This window comes from Primulina tabacum, chromosome 6, assembly GCF_025594145.1.
Source record: "Primulina tabacum isolate GXHZ01 chromosome 6, ASM2559414v2, whole genome shotgun sequence".
Classification (NCBI taxonomy): domain Eukaryota; kingdom Viridiplantae; phylum Streptophyta; class Magnoliopsida; order Lamiales; family Gesneriaceae; genus Primulina; species Primulina tabacum.
This window is the reverse complement of record NC_134555.1, coordinates 10,674,773-10,692,049: the sequence shown is the minus strand read 5'-3', so window position 1 is coordinate 10,692,049 and position 17,277 is coordinate 10,674,773. Positions and strand designations below refer to the sequence as shown.

Here is a 17,277-nt window from a genome sequence, read left to right as displayed (position 1 = left end):
TAAACTTCCGCTGCTTTTGAGCACAAGAAAACCGAGATCCAATAAGGCCAAGGCTCAGTTGACGGGTGAGAGTGTCACTGATGTCCCCGCCGCCCAGTACTGTGGTAATACGTAGATGGATCCATCAATCTTCAGCTAATACGAAAGTCACAATTAACGATCTGAATTCAACGAAAAATGAAAACATATACGTATATGATGAAAATGAATGTGTTTATGATGAAAGGAAAATGTTTATATTTATGCATGTTCATAAAATGTTAAAAATATTTTCATTGTTTCATGTGGATGTATACGTATTACTTGCTATTATTGAAAGAAGATCGGTTACAGTGCTCGGAGGCACAATGGAAGTATAAAAAATTTTCATTCAAGAAAATCGAGCACCTCAACATATTTTGTGCAGCAAATACCATAAAATACAAAAATGACATTCATAGTGTGTTTAGTAATTTACTTATCAATTACAAAGATTGATTATTGGCTCCAACCAAGTTGTAAACAACTTGGCTCTTGATGGTAGACAATCTACGAGCTTCCAAAAACACTCCTTGCTCAAATGGACTCCTTTCTTCAAATTAGGTCCACCACTAACAAGGTAGATCCACTCTAATTTTGCACTTGAAAAATTAGAGTATTTTTCTTTGAGAAGTATGTACTTTTCTCAACAAATTGAAGAAGAAAAATTGGAGAGAATGGGAGCTCAAATTTCGGCCATGGGGTGCTTGAGGAGAGAAAGGGAAGTTTTCTCGGAGCTTGAAAAAGTTGTTAATTCCAAAGGAATGTCATGCCTTGTTTATTGAAAAAATTGTCTCCAATCCTTCACCTCCGAAGCATTCACTTTGGAATTAACAAGACCCAATGTTATTTAATTAATTAAACACTTAAATTAATTTAATTATTTAGACTCTACTAGGTCCACTAGTGTTTAATTAATTCAACACTTGAATTAATTTAATTAAGTCCACAATAATGTTTATGAAAATCAAAATTTTCAAACACATTATTTATTTTAGCCATCTTTTAATTTAAGAACACTTCCTCAAATTAAAGTTACATTCCCCATAATCATCTTGGAGAAGTCATACTTCTATTTTTCTTTGTGCTTATCAACTCCTTTATAAGTTGTTCAACACATTGAACTATTTTTCTTCTCAACGGGATCTAGAAAGTTAGCACTTGTGTGACCCTCAATGGTTCATTGATACAACTAGCAGTGGGTTCACATCTCTATGTGATTCGGGACTAAACATGTCCTTATATGAGCATACCACAGTTGCTCCATTCTTACTTATAAACTCCTTGATAATAAGAACGTCATAACTCAAGTCTGATAGTACCCAACCAATCATGTTAAATGCCTAGCAGCATCGCTTACATGATTCCCTAGGTATCAAATGATAGTGCCTGCAAGAACCATTATATTATGCTTAGTGTACAGTACGGTCCCTTCATCTCATATATCCCGACCGATTCGACAATTATTGGTATATCGAGAGCTATTAAAGAATCGATACTATCTGTCATGTCGTAGTTGCATCGATTGTGTAATCTAAGAAACCTCTTTCTTAATTATCACCAACACTCTTATCAGAGATTTCAAACTACATACACATAGGATATCCATACCTGGAGGTAAGCGGTGAATCCCCGACTACAACGCATCGACTCCTATATGTTTTGTCAAAACTCTCAACCTTGCCACCTGATGACCCCATATGAGTCGGTAAACAAGTCAAAGTGCAATGCTAGCATATAGAGTCTCATTGTTGTCCCGGGTCATAAGGACTAATGGTGTACAACCATAAACTAGGACGTTTGCACTCGATAAGTGAGAACCACTTGGACGGTCCTTTATGGAGGGTTGTTCAGTGCACTCTACAAGGAGCACCTATCTGCATGCTCGGACATCACAATGTCCCTTACCATTGAAACACGGTACTCACATCGCAGATACTAGTCTCAAACTCGAGCGGCCTTTATCCTTCTTAGCGGCGGCTGAATCGACTAGGAACTGTTTAGAATATACAATATTCCAAATATGAGTTTCATGATACTCATCATATGAGCATCTCATATTCTTTCTACTATTTGTATATTCAAGGACTTTATCTATGCAACAAGCATGGGTATACAGATAAAGATGTGCCAAAAAAATAATTTCAAATATTATTAAAATAAAGATTGTTTATACATAGAGTTTCAATATGAACCCTCGGCCAACATTTGACTCGACGGCCACCTACTTTAACAATCTCTCACTTGCACTAGAGCCAACTACCCATATGCTTCAAACCCATTGATTCGTGATGCTTCTTGAATAATGGTCCAGGTAAAGGCTTAGTTAGTGGATCAAAAACATTATCTGCGGAGCCGACTTTGTCAATACACTTCTCCTCTTTCCACAATCTCTCAGAGGATGTGGTACTTTCTCAATACATATTTGGATTTCTGATGAGACCTTGGCTCCTTTGCCTGAGCTATGGCTCCCGTGTTGTCACAAAACACCGGGACTGGAGCAACTTTATTAGGAATGATGCCCAACTCTTTGGTGAAATTTCTTATCAAAACAGCCTCCTTTGCTGTAGCTGATGCAACAATGTATTCGGCCTTAGTGGTGGAATCCGCAGAACTGTCTTGCTTGGAACTCTTCCAAGAGATAGCTGCACCATTGAGCATGAATACGAATCCAGAGGTTGACTTCGAGTCATCGATATCGCTTTTGAAGCTAGAGTCGGTATAGCCTTCCAATTTCAGTTCTCTACTCCCATAGACCAAGAACAACTTATTGGTCCTTCTCAAATACTTGAGGATGTCTTTCACAGCTTTCCAGTGTGGAAGACCATGGTTAGATTGATATATACTCACTACACTTAGTGCAAAAGCCACGTCAGGACGTGTAGATATCATCCCATACATGATGCTACCAATTGCAGATGCATACGGTATGCTTGTCATCGCCGCTATCTCTGCATCAGTCTTGGGAGACATAGACTTGGATAGGGACACGCTATGACACATTGGTAGATGTCCTCCCTTGGACTCATCCATCAAGAACCGTTTAACTATGGTATCCATGTATGTGGACTGGGTGAGACCAAGCAATCTTCTTGATCTATATCTATAGATCTGTTTTCCCAATACAAAAGATGCTTCAACCAAGTCCTGCATCAAGAAATTTCTCGCTAACCATATTTTAGTTGATTGCAACATCCCTAAATCATTCTCAATGAGTAGAATGTCATCGACATAAAGCACCAGGAATGTCACAGTACTCCCAGTGACCTTCTTATACACACAGGGTTCCTCAATATTCTTAGTAAAACCAAACTCTTTGATTGTACTGTCGAATATGAGGTTCCAACTCCTAGATGCCTGCTTTAGACCATAAATAGTTCTCTGTATGCTCATTTCCAACAGATGTAAACCCTTCATGTTGAGACATGTAAATTTCTTCCTTAGTATCCCTATTAAGAAAGGTTGTCTTTACATCCATCTGCCATATCTCATAGTCATACCATGCAGCTATGGCTAGCAATAACCTTCTAGACTTGAACATTGCAACTGGAGAAAAGGTTTCCTCAAAGTCAATTCCTTGTCTTTAATTATAGCCTTTTGCTAGAGCCTTGAAGGTCAATACCTTCCCATCCTCCCCGAGTTTCCTCTTGTAAATTAATTTACACCCTATGGGAACACTTCCCTCAGGTGGATCCACAATATTTCACACTTGGTTCGAATGCATGGAATTCATCTCAGATTCCGTAGCTTCAAGCCACTTGGATGAATCGACATTAGATCACGCTTCCTTGAAGGTTAATGGATCACATTCATGGTTAGGCTCATCATGGCCCTCTTCAAGAAGCAGACCATACCTCATAGGTGGTCTCGAGACTCTCTCTGATCTTCTAGGAGCTTGTATCTCATCTCTTGGCTCTTCGGGTGTGGGTTCTACAATTGTGGGTATCTCTCGAATCTCTTCGAGTTCTATCATCCCCTCTTTTCTATCCAATAGAAATTCCTTTTCCAAAAAGGTTGCATTCCTAGAAACAAACACATTTGTTTGTTGGGGATGATAGAAATAATATCCAACTGAATTCCTTGGATACACTACAAGAAAAATACAAATCAACAACACTCATACGACAACGGTTTTTATTAAAACCGTTGTGTTCTTTCTTTTAACAACGATTTTAACGAAAACCATTGTCGTAGCTTAAAAAACCCGCTTATAAAAACCGTTGTCTATGAGCGTTTTTTTGGGCAACAACAACAGTTTTTAAAAACCGTTGTCTAAGAGCTTTTTTTTTGGGCTACAACAACGGTTTTAACAACCGTTGTCTAATTAGCGACGGAAAGCATATTAAAAATCGTCGCTAATTAGCGACGGAAATTAAACCGTCTCTATTAGCGAGGGTTTTTTTTAGAAAAACCATCGCAAAATTTAGTTTTACAACGATTTTTCAATGCTACGACAACGGTTTTTCACCGTTGTCTTTGAGGGCACCCTTTAACCACATGGGCTTTAACAACGGTTTTATTTGACCTACGACAATGATTTTTAAGCGTTGTCTTTTGCCTTTTTTTTAGTGATATCTCACAAAGTAACATAAAATGGATCGACTATCCAATTTATCTCCCACTAGCTGCTTCACATAAGCAGGGCATTCCCATATTCTAAAATAAGGATATTTGGGAGGCTTACCCATCCTTATCTCATATGGTGTCTTATCAACTGCCTTTGAATGTACATTGTTCAACAACAGTGCCACTGTCTCAAGCGCATATCCCCAAAAATATGGCGGCAACTCCGTGAACCCCATCATAGACCGAACCATGTCCATCAAAGTCCGGTTACTACGCTCTGAAACACCATTCAACTGTGGTGTAGCAGGAGCAATTCACAGTGAGAGAATCTCATTCTCCCTAAGATACTCTTGGAACTCGGCACTCAAGTACTCACCACCTCGATTCGATCGAAGTGACTTGATGCTTCGTCCCAACTGTTTCTCTACTTCGTTTCTGAATTCTTTGAACCTTTCAAAAGCTTCAGATTTGTATTTCATCAAATACACATACCCATACCTCGTCATCGGTAAAGGTGATGAAGTAGGCATGTCCATGCTTAGTGGTGATGCTAAGCGGACCGCACAAATCGGTATGGATCAAATCAAATAATCCTTTGGCTCGCTCCACATGGCCCTTGAAGGGAATTTTGGTCATCTTTCGTTTTAGACAAGATTCACAAGTTGGGAGAGAATTAATATCATACATTTCAAACATTCCTACTCCCACTAGCTTGTTCATCCTTCTTAAGGAAATATGTCCCATTCGAGCATGCCATAATTTAGAGTATCTTGTTTTTGCTTGCTTGTTGTTGTTATTGCTTGGACATTTTTTAGTATAATATCTTTCAATTTTAAGTTTTAGAGATTGTTTTCAAGTTCTCCCATACCAATCAAACATTCATTCTTGTAAATGTTGCAAAAACATTTGCTATATAAACAAGAATATCCATCTTTATCAAGCATAGAAATCGAAACAATATTTTTCACCAACTCTAGTAAAAACATAACATATCTCAAAATAAACTTAAAATTATTGTTCAAAAGCAAGTAAACATCTCCAATAGCTTTGACAGCAACTCTTTCTCCAGTGCCCATCCTCAAGAATGTCTCACCTTCTCTTAGTCTCCTACTTCTTCTCATCACCTGTAAATCATTACAGAGATGTGAGCCACAGTCGGTATCCAATATCCAAGAAGTAGAGTTAATTGAAATGTTTACTTCAAAATAGAACATACCATTTCCCGAACCTTTCTGGGCAAGATATTCTCTGCAGTTATGCCTCCAATATCCAGGCTTCTTGCAGTGATGACAAACATCAGCAGTCTTGTCAGCCTTAACTGGTATGGCTGCCACAACGGGATTCAGAGCATGCCTCTTCAAGGGAACATTCTTCTTCGGACGTTGGAAAGAACGCTTCTTCCCCTTACCATGTGGACCAATCTTCGTACCAGATGAAGAACCCACATAAAGAACCGACTTCTTTTTCATGATGGTGGATTCAAACATAACAAGCATATTCACCAACTCCTCAAGGGTAGGCTCTAGCTTGTTCATGTTGAAATTTACCACAAAAGGATCAAATGAACTAGGCAGTGACAAAAGCAACACATCAGTGGTCAACTCCGATGGCAATGCAAGATCCATGCCAATGAGCTTGTCCACAAGCCCAATCATCTTTAGGCCGTGCTCATGGACCGAAGTCCCATCTCGCATTCGTAAAGTGATCAGCTCCTTGACGGTCGCATGCCTAAGAAGCCATGTTTGCTCACCAAAGAGCTCTTTGAGATGCATATGAATGTCAGCAGCATTCTTTGCATCTTAAAAACGCCTCTGCAGCTCATCATTCATAGAAGCCTACAGATAACACTTGGCTCGCAAGTAATGGTCACACCAATCCTTGTAAGTATGCAATTCCTCAGGAATGCAGCTAGTCGGAGCCTCAACAAGGGGCAACTCAGTCAGTGTATATGCTATACTTTCCGAATTCAAGATGATTTTCAAGTTTCTTATCCAATTGAGGTAATTAGGTCCAGTTAAAATGTGTTTGTCGAGTATAGTAGATAACGGATTTCTAATCGAAGACATTATCAAATTTGTACTTAAAAGTAAAAACATATAAATTTTAATGACTATTTTAAAATATTTCATAAGATATAAAGTATGGACTTTTACTTCATAAATGTTTACTCTCACTGTTTTGACATTTTTCACTACTCTCTAGTGAAAATGGGGAGCTCTTTTCCTTAGTAGGTACGTAAGGTCCAATTAGCAAATTATGATCCCGAATAATATCATCCAATCATAATTTCTAAAAGGTAGTTTCCAATTGCATCTCCATGCAACCCTTTACATAAACTTTTGTCTCACGTTTGATTATGACCCAATAATATGACGTCATTCATCTTTACGTGTCAAGCCTTACCCATCGATATTGAACTTTAATGGACGGTCGTCATGAGTTCCCTCAATAATATGAGCCGAAATCATGGGAGTTCCACGTAGTTCACATCACCATGTTAATGGATGTCACAGCTTTCCGGCGTCCAGGGCTCCCCCAATAATATGAGCCGAGCCCCGAGCACGGGTAGCGTTCATCATGCACCCATTGTCGATGGAAGACATAGAAATTATAAACACCTTTATAATTCCCCTTTTCGGGCTTGATATTAATTTTGAATCTTATTCAAAATGAGGGTTTTTAATTTTGAAATGTCTCATCATTAATTTTATTTAAAACTCGCCATGTTTGATCGTATGTTTGCCGGATTCATGCAACTTTGTTATTATAAAATAATAACGCACATACTCATTATTTATAATATATCATGCATATATTATAAACAGTAAACTAAACAAGGATGATCAATCGCCCCAATACTAATGGCTCGTGTGAGTCAAACACGGGCCTAGGTCAAATCCTAGGGAATGCATGGGATGCAAATGCACAATTACATAAGCCTCCAATATTTACATGTCTTCGATCTTCATAATCATCCTGGCCCACCATCTTCCAATCTTGATCTTCCACTATACTAATATTTACAAATAAATATCCATGGCAAATACGGATGCATCTCATAATGTGGGAACGGGCTATAAACCAAGCTCACTTATAAATTGATAATTATTACAATTATTCAACACAAAATATCTTAGCGTACACATAGCAAATTGGGCTTGGGCTTTTGATCATCCTTCATGCATAATATCACATATCATACACCATCAATTAATTATCACAATAATCAATTGATCCAATATAATATATCTTGATCCAATCACTAACCGCCACAATTATAAATTAAATCAACAAAGTAAACAAACTCCTTTGTTCACTTTCTAATTAATTTATTTATAACCGAATTTCTTGTAAATCACGATTTACTATAAATAATTAAAGTCCAACTTCAATTATTTATTTTATGAAAAATATATAGAAATTTTGTAGATTTAAATTTAAGGGCCCAAAAAAACATTTTTCACCAAAAATATTTTGACCTATTTAAATTTCACAAAATATGTTAAACCATCCAATGTCCCAACAACTCAAGGCCCATGACACTTTGATATTCCAAAACACTTTTGAAAACCCTAGTCGTCATCGTCGTTGCCGGATTCCGACAAACAAAAAAAATTATTTAAAAATGTAGGGGTTCGGGCAGCCACTTGGACTGCACTAGCTGCCCGAAATGCCTCCCCAACAATGGCCTCAGTTTGTTGTAACGATTATCTCATGCGGTTAGAAATTGACCACAGTATAATATCATGTATTTGCTACACAAAATAGTAAACTTAGCTCATGATACCACTTGAAAGGGGATCGGTTACAGTGCCCAGAAGCGCAATGGAAGTTTCAAAAATTTCATACAAGAAAATCGAGCACCTCAACATATTGTGTGTAACAAATACCATAAAACACAAAAATGACATTTATAGTGTGTTTAGTAATTTACCTATCAATCACAAAGATTGATTATTGGCTCCAACCAAGTTGTAAACAACTTGGCTCTTGATGGTAGACAATCTACAAGTTTCCAAGAACATTCCTTGCTCAAATGGACTCCTTTCTTCAAATTAGGTCCACCACTAACAAGGTAGATCCACTCTAATTTAACACTAGAAAAATTAGAGTATTTTTCTTTGAGAAGTATGTACTTTTTTCAATAAATCGAAGAAGAAAAATTGGAGAGAATGAAAGCTCAAATTTCGGCCATGGGGTGCTTGAGGAGAGAAAGGTGAGTTTTCTTGGAGCTTCAAAAATTTGTTGTTAATTCCAAAGGCATGGCATGCCTTGTTTATTGAAAAATTGTCTACAGTCCTTCACCTCCCAAGCATGCACTTTTATTTGGCTTTGTAACAATTACAAGGCCTATGGACTTTAATTTTAATGTCTCAAAAAAATTTGAAACCAATTAAATCTTATTTGAATTTACTTAAGTCCACTAGTTGAATAATTATTTCCAATTGGGCTCTACAAGACCCAATATTATTTAATTAATTCAACATTTGAATTAATTTAATTATTTGGACTCTACTAGGTCCATTAGTGTTTAATTAATTCAACACTTGAATTAATTTAATTAAGTTCATAATAATATTTATGAAAATCACAATTTTCAAACACATTATTTATTTGAGCCATCTTTTAATTTAGGAACACTTCCTCAAATTAAAAATTACATTCCCCATAATCCTCTTATAGAATTCATACTTCTATTTTTTTTTTGTGCTTATAAACTCCTTTATAAGCCGTTCAACACATTGAACTAGTTTACTTCTCAAAGGGATCTAACAAGCTAGCACTTGTGTGACCTCAATGGTTCAATGATACAACTAGCTGTGGGTTCACATCTTAATGTGATTCGGGACGAAACATATCCTTATATGAGCATATCCCAGTTGCTACATTCTTATTTATCAACTCCTTGATAATAAGAACGTAAGAACTCAAGTTTGATAGTACCCAACCAATCATGTTAAACGCCTAGCAGCATCGCTTACATGATTCCCTTGGTATCAAATGATAGTGCCTGCAAGAACCAATCTATTATGGTTAGCGTACAGTATGGTCCCTTCATCTCATATATCCCGACCGATTCGACAACTATTGGTATATCGAGGGCTGTTAAAGAATCGATACTATGTGTCATGTCGTAGTTGCATCGATGGTGTAATCTAAGAAATCCCTTTCTTAATTACCACCAACACTCTGATAAAAGATTTCAAACTACATACACATAGGATATTCATACCCGAAGGTAAGCTGTGAATCCCCGACTACAATGCATCGACTCATATAAGTTTTGTCAAAACACCCAACCTTGCCACCTGATGACCCTATATGAGTCGGTAAACAAGTCAAAGTGCAATGCTAGCATATAGAGTTTCAATGTTGTCCCGGGTCATAAGGACTAATGGTGTACAACCATAAACTAGGACGTTTCCACTCGATAAGTGAGAACCACTTGGAAAGTTCTTTATGGAGGGTTGTTCAGTGCACTCTAGAAGGAGCATCTATCTGCATGATCGGACATCACAATGTCCCCTACCAATAAAACATGGTACTCACATCGCAGATACTAGTCTCAAACTCGAGCGGCCTTTATCTTTCTTAGCGGCGGCTGAATCGACTAGGAACTGTTTAAAATATACAGTATTCCAAATATGAGTTTCATGATATTCATCATATGAGCATCTCATATTCTTTGTACTATTTGTATATTCAAGGACTTTATCTATGTAACAAGCATGGGTATACAGATAAAGATGTGCCAAAATAATAATTTCAAATATTATTAAAATAAAGATTGTTTATACATAGAGTTTCAATGTGAACCCTCGGCTACTCTTAACAATTATGGTTATGGTTTGTTGGTTCAATAGACTCACTAGGTGTGATCGATGCAGGTGATCATGATAGTGATTTTGTTGAGGGACTTTATGGTTGATCTCACTGGACTGAAGGTGCACATAACCCGTGGACCAAAGCTAGTTTTTCTGCATTTACCTTTAAGTTTAAGTTTAAAGATTTTTACGACTTTTATGATGCTTTTTGAGTGGTTTTTGAGAGGTTGTTAGAGTTAGCTTTATTATGAAATATTGCTAAGTTTAGGATTGGTAAAACGTTTGACGATTTTATGTTTTGAACTATTTTCTTTAAATTTTCAAATATAGTTAGTTGTTTTATTTTTAAAATGGTGAAAAGTATTTTAAAGTGTATATATATATATATATATATATATATATATATATCGGCCGAGTGTATGATGAAAAAATTTTTTCTAGTACTTTTAAGAAAAATTAGTAGTGGACGTTTCAAAAACCTTGGTCTTTTTATTCAAACATACAAACTATTATTACATAGTAACCTCATGTATAAGAGGAGAAACTTGCTTAGCTACTTATAGTAACCGAAGTTAAAACACACATAAAATAGAAAGAGAAAATATTACAATGTTTTGAAAGAAAATGAAAAGGTTGAATGATGTCTTCATCTTCTTTCTGCCTTGTTATTTATTGAAGTCCTCTGCGGATTTGAATTTCAGACTTCAGAACTTTCTTTAGATTTTCTTTAACGCCTTCCAGCTGTGGTTGGCACTATCTCTTGAGTGGATTGAGTGGATGGTTGAATGGTCCCCCCATATTTTCTTGAGTCGTCTTTTTCTAGATCATTAATCTAGAAACAGCTTGTTCTTCCATTTTTATCTCCTTGCATAACCAGTAGATATATATATGTATCATATCAGCTGAAATCTCATTCCCTGCTTCTTTTAACAGTTTGCATAGATCTTTGAAGATTAACAGTTGCTTTCTTATCGCCTTAATCCGTCTTTTGAAAACCTTGAAATATGTAGAATACATTTTCTTTGGTTTCAAACTTCGTTTTAATTCTTGTGTGATTTTCTTGTTCCTATTTACTCTGTATTTATAAGTGTATTTGGGTCCAAGTCTTTTAGTTAGTGGGCAAATTACATGCCTACTTGCTTTTGTCGGGGAATCTTTATCTTTTGTTATCCCTAAGGAAAAGTGATTGTGGTCACATGTCAACTTATTTTTGTCGGGGATTCTTAAATTTTTTGTGTCTCCGAGAAAAACGTGGTTTTGGTCCTTCACCACTTGGTCATGTCTCTGCAATATGCTCCCTATCTGACCGAGGTTTGAAGCCCTTGCCAAATTCTGGCTCTTTTGATGTGGGCATTCTAGGCAGATTTGTTCTATCCATCTTCCTACATGAGGCATGTTGCAGAATTTCTGACTAGTTTCTTTACTCTCCGGCAGCTTGATATTCTAGAAAATATTTATTTTCTTTTCAAATAAATCTTTTGCAAAACTTGTTGTTTTTCCTCTCATATATTTAACAATAATGTTCTGTTTACCGAATTATGATAAAATTTAAACAAAAACTTGACTTTGTCCATCTCGGTTAGACAGACCCATAAACCTCATGCTCTTCTGGTGGAAAAGTCATCTTCAGTTATTGAAGCAACAATGGGTGTTTCTTCTATTTGAGGATCCTTGATGAATTTTTGAACATTAATATCTGGATTCCTTAACTTGATGAAATGAAAGGCTTCGTGAGAGCCTTTTCCTATTGGTACTGGTGTTGTACTAAAAAATTATAGCTCCATAATGTCTCCTCTGGAAAAATAGTCGTTATTTGTCCACGTTTCATGAACCGCTTCTTGAATCCATACAGGTAGTCCTGAGATTTCGGGGAAGCTGGGTGATGTAGTATTAACCGAGGCAAGAGCCCGGAATTCATATCAAGCTTTTACTTCCTTTGGATATGAATTTGGTTTTATCCTTATCCTAGGATATTTTACTGAAACGTCAACCCTGATTGTGGGAGGGTTAATGCCTACTCTTGTTTTTATTTTCTCCCAAATTTGTTGATAAACTTGAAATGGAGAAATTGTAGCTTCATTAGTATAAACTTTAGATTTTCCCTTATCTGGATTAAGTCTAAGGTTGATCTTTCCCTCTTCGATCCTCGAGGTGAAGGATTGACTTAAAGACTCAAGATATGAATCTGGAGTTTCAATTTTTGTTTCAGCCGACTCATCTGGAGATGATCCCCCCGTCTTAACGCTTTTGCTAGGGGTATTTGAATCCCCTTCTCCAGGTATAGAGTCACGTACTCGAAAACTCTCCATTTGGGAAACCAATGGCTTCTCAATACCTTAGAGGAGAGGCCTTTGTATTACAGACCTAGCTGAGTATAAGCCTGTAAACATCATGTAATTCGATCAGAGACAATTCTCTTATCGGTTTGTTGTAGCCTACCCGCAACTTTTGCATTTAGGACAAGCTTATTGAACTCGTTTTGAAGCATTTCAAAGTGTTTCCTCAAATGCCTCTGCATTTTTATGATGGAATTGATATCACCGCTGTCCATCTCTTGTTAAAAAATCTGCAAAAATATTTTCATGAGATTTAATAATCATAATATCAAAAATATAATTTTACATAACGTTTGCCATCTTAATAATATGTACTTCTCGGGTTTAGATTCCATTCTATTCCTTAAGAAAGCTTTTACCTGTGTGTCATCAACTTTTAAAGTAAATTTCCTTGCAAGTAAAAATAATGGCCATTTTTCAAATGCCTTTTTTACTGCACAAAATTGTTTTCGTTGATATGCCATTTTATGGCTTCTGCATCTGAGAAAAGTGCACTGTAATATCTGTGTTAGGATCAATTATAAGGGTCTAAGTGTTTAGAAGGGGGGTTTGAATAAACACTTAAATATATTTGACTCTTTTCAATAAAAGTGAATCAGTTTAGTAATAAATTGAATTCAAAAATCTTGTTGTCGATGTCAGTCAATTAACTAATATAAGTTCGAAAATAAACTGACTAATAGATTGATTACTCAAGAAATAATTGAAATAAAGAACACAAAGATTTTACAGATGTTCAGAGACTTCAAATGCTCCTACGCCACCCTTCTATCACAAGGATAAGATTTTCACTAAAATACTTCGATTGATTACAGAAACTATAATAACCCACTTCAATTTGGTCTTAACACTGCCAAATTGAAACTCTTAGTATCTTTACAATTTATCAGTATACAACTGATTTTCTTATCTTAGCACAGCTGATCTTACGAGACCAAATACAACTATATAATGTTCTAGTGTTTTTGCTCAGATTATATCTTGAAAGCTATGAATACTTCTGTGAGCTTTTTTGTCTGAATATCGTAGCTGAACTTGTAAGCTTGAAAAATTCACTCAGAATAATTGTGCAAAAGATCTTGTCTCAGCTGAAATCCACGGCTATTTATAAGCATTGCTTCCAAAGATAATATTGAATGCGTTTAAATAACTTATATCCGTTGATTTGTCTTTTCTGAATGTGTCAACATTCTTTTGACAATACTACACTGTGGCATTCTGATATACAGCGCTCCACCTAAGAGTTACAGTCTGCTTTTGTACAGTTTGTATGTTGTTGGCTACGCTCTTAACTGATGACGTGTTAAACTGATTATTAAATGACTGTATAACCGATCAGTTGAGTTGACTGTGTAACTGATCTGTGTAATTGATCAGTCTTAACTAATAGTTCAGTTAGCTTTGATTATTTAGCGCATTAATTATCAGTTGGGGTAACTTCAGTTTAAGATCGAATTCATTCAGTTGAGTCGATCAGTTCTGCAATCTTCAAAAGCTTTGTTTGTCAAACTCCGAAATTCTAATTTCAAGAATTTTCCCCTTTTTGGTGTTTGCAAAAACATAGAATTTAGGAACTGATTGAATCCATCGTAGATAAAATAATCTGAATTATTGTAGATAAAATAAATCAAAGAATTTTCATCTAACTGATCTGTACAAATTTGTACAAATCAAAGAATGAAGGAATAAAAGAACTGTCATCTAACTGATCTGTACAGATTCGTAAAAATCAAAAAATGAAGGAATAAAAGAACTGTCATCTAGCTGATCTTGCTTCTTTTCACTTCTTTGCTCTTTTTTCAGCAGGTTCTTGATCAGTTGGTTGACTTGATCTTCTCTTTGTTTGATGCTGCTGATCCTCTTCCCTCTTTTTGTCAACACCGGCAAGGGCAGAGAGAACGCGGACTTCCGAGCTGACTTGAGATATAACATTCAACATCTGTTCTTGCATCTAATCCATCCTCTTTGACATACTTGTGTGCACAAAGTCAATTATGTTGATAAGCATGTCTTGAGTCTGAAAGAGAGCCGGAACTGCCACTCTATCCTTCTTCAGTTGATCAACGAGGAGAAATATTGAGTTAATATCCTTAGTGACCTGTTTGAGGTTCTTCATTGTATTCTCCTTCATAAAATCAATCTTAATTGTTTGCATTAGCTGAGTCGATTTCATTTCAAATTGAAAGTGCCAACTGATTTCCCAACTGAACCATACTGAAATATCAAAGATCAGCTCAGTTGATAGATGGTTGAGCAGAAGACCTTCAGAATCCCGGCCAGCTGATGAAGAGATCAAATGATTAAGAACCCAACTGAATCAGTGAAATCAATTCAGCTGACAAGCCAACTGATTTCACCAAACCAATTCAAGACCAGTTCAACTGACCAATTCAGAGCATCAGTTATGAATCAATCAGTTTGTAGAACACGACAAGCTTATCTAATGGAATCCAGATACGTACAACAATAAAAAATGCAATTGTACTATCAATAATACAATAATGAATGTTACAGCAAAGCTTAAAGCCAAAATGTTTAGAATGGCTATTGGAAAAATTGAGAGACACAAATTTCAAGGAACACATTCAAGCTGCAACGATCACATGTGATAAGTCTTGGTGTACGGTCGCATTGCTGCTATAAATACACACTACAAAAAAAAGGCAAAAGACAACAGTTTTTCACCGTTGTCGTAGGTCAAATAAAACCGTTGTTAAAGACCATGTGGTTAAAGGTTGTGCTCAAAGACAACAGTAAAAAACCATTTTCGTAGCTACAATTTGCGACGGTTCGCTAAAATTAGTGACGGTATTCATGCAAAACCGTCGCTAATTAGCGACGGTTAAGTAAATTGTTGCTAAAATTAGCGACGGTTTTTTTATAAAGTTCGTCGTTAATTTTAGCGACAGTTTGGCATGTTTTTCGTCGCTAATTTTTTCAGTAAAATAAAATTTTTTTTAATAATTTAATAAATATAAAAAAATTTACAATCTTACTATGCTAACAATATTCCTAATCTTAACTAATACTTAAAAATTTACCAAAAATTAAAGCGAAAAAATTTACCTTAAATCGAAACTAAAATCGTGTAAGAGAGAAAATTTTAAGTGTTGTGAAGTGGTGTGGAGGGAAATAGACCGACAATACGGATATTTATAGATAGTTTGCGACGGTTTTTTGTGTAACCGTCGTTAATAGCGATGGTAATTTCATAAATCGTCGCTATTAGTGACAGTTAAACAATAGCGACGGGTATTAAAACCGTCGCTATTAGCGACGGTTATTTATCAAACCGTCACTAATTTAAAAGTTGCGATGGTTTAGCTTAAATTCGTCGTTATATATAGCGACGGTCTTGTAAACTGTCGCTAAATTGAGCCACCGTTTTAGTAAAACAATCGCTAATTTAAAAATTGCGACGATGTGGTACGGAACCGTCGCTAATTAAAACCGTCGCAAAATATAATTAAAAAAATATGAAGACTATGGTTTTTGTAAAACCCAGTCTTTTACCATATAAAACAATAAAAAAAGACAACGGTTCACAAAAACCATTGTCGTAGAACTAAAAAACCAGCTGAAAGACAACGGTTTAAACAAACCGTTGTCTTTGACCCTTTACAAAACACATATAGACAACTGTTTTTAAAAACCGTTGCCGTAGCCCCAAAAAAACGCTCATAGACAACGGTTTTTAAAGAGACTGTTGTCTATGAGCTGATTTTTTTAGGCTACGACAGCGATTTTTGTTAAAATCGTTGTTAAAAGTAAAAACACAACGATTTTAATAAAAATCATTGTCTTTGAAGTGTTGTTGAATGTGTATTTTCTTGTAGTGACAAACCAAGACCATCAAAAATAAGTGTGTGCAAGAGAGAATAACAGAAGAGAGGGCATGCATATTGCATATCAACTTACAAGAAGCAATCGGCCCAGATTTGAGAGAACACTATAAAGTGTTATCAGCTTAGATTAGAAGCACATTTCCCTTAGTGAGTGAGAACACCTTCGTGTTGTATTCATATATCAGTTCTCACATAATCACTCACATATACAGAGGGTTAAGCTTATTGAATAGCTGAGTGAGTCTTGCACAACGACAATAAACTTGTGTATGTATTCTTTGACACATAGATGTTAAACAAGTGTTGGCTGGAAGGTGCTGCCTTCAGTCTATGCTAGGAGTTCATTTAGGTAGTAGGATAAGTCCTAAGCTGAGTAGGGTTTGTACAAGGATTTGTATAAATCTAAGTTTTCTAGTGGAACCTACCCGAGGTGGTAGAAGGGGTGACGTAGGAGTAGTTGAAGTCTCCAAACATCCATAAACATATTTTGTGTATTAACTTATTAACTTTGTTTTAAACTGATTTGATCAATTCAGTTCTCACCATAACTGAACTGATATAAGCCAGAATTGATTCCCCGTATTTCAGTTGATCAGTTTACACAAGCTAAAAGCTTTAAACTGATCGGTTTTCTTAATGAAGAATTACTTCGAGTATTTTCCGATTGGTTTAAAACCAAACTCGATT

The 17,277-nt window shown here is 36.0% G+C and overlaps 1 pseudogene; it reads right to left on the bottom strand.

Annotated features, from left to right (window-relative positions):
• LOC142550039 (putative DNA glycosylase At3g47830) overlaps positions 1-14,696 on the bottom strand; it is a 42,159-nt pseudogene extending 27,463 nt beyond the window's left edge.
• Positions 14,697-17,277: the final 2,581 nt, after the last annotated feature.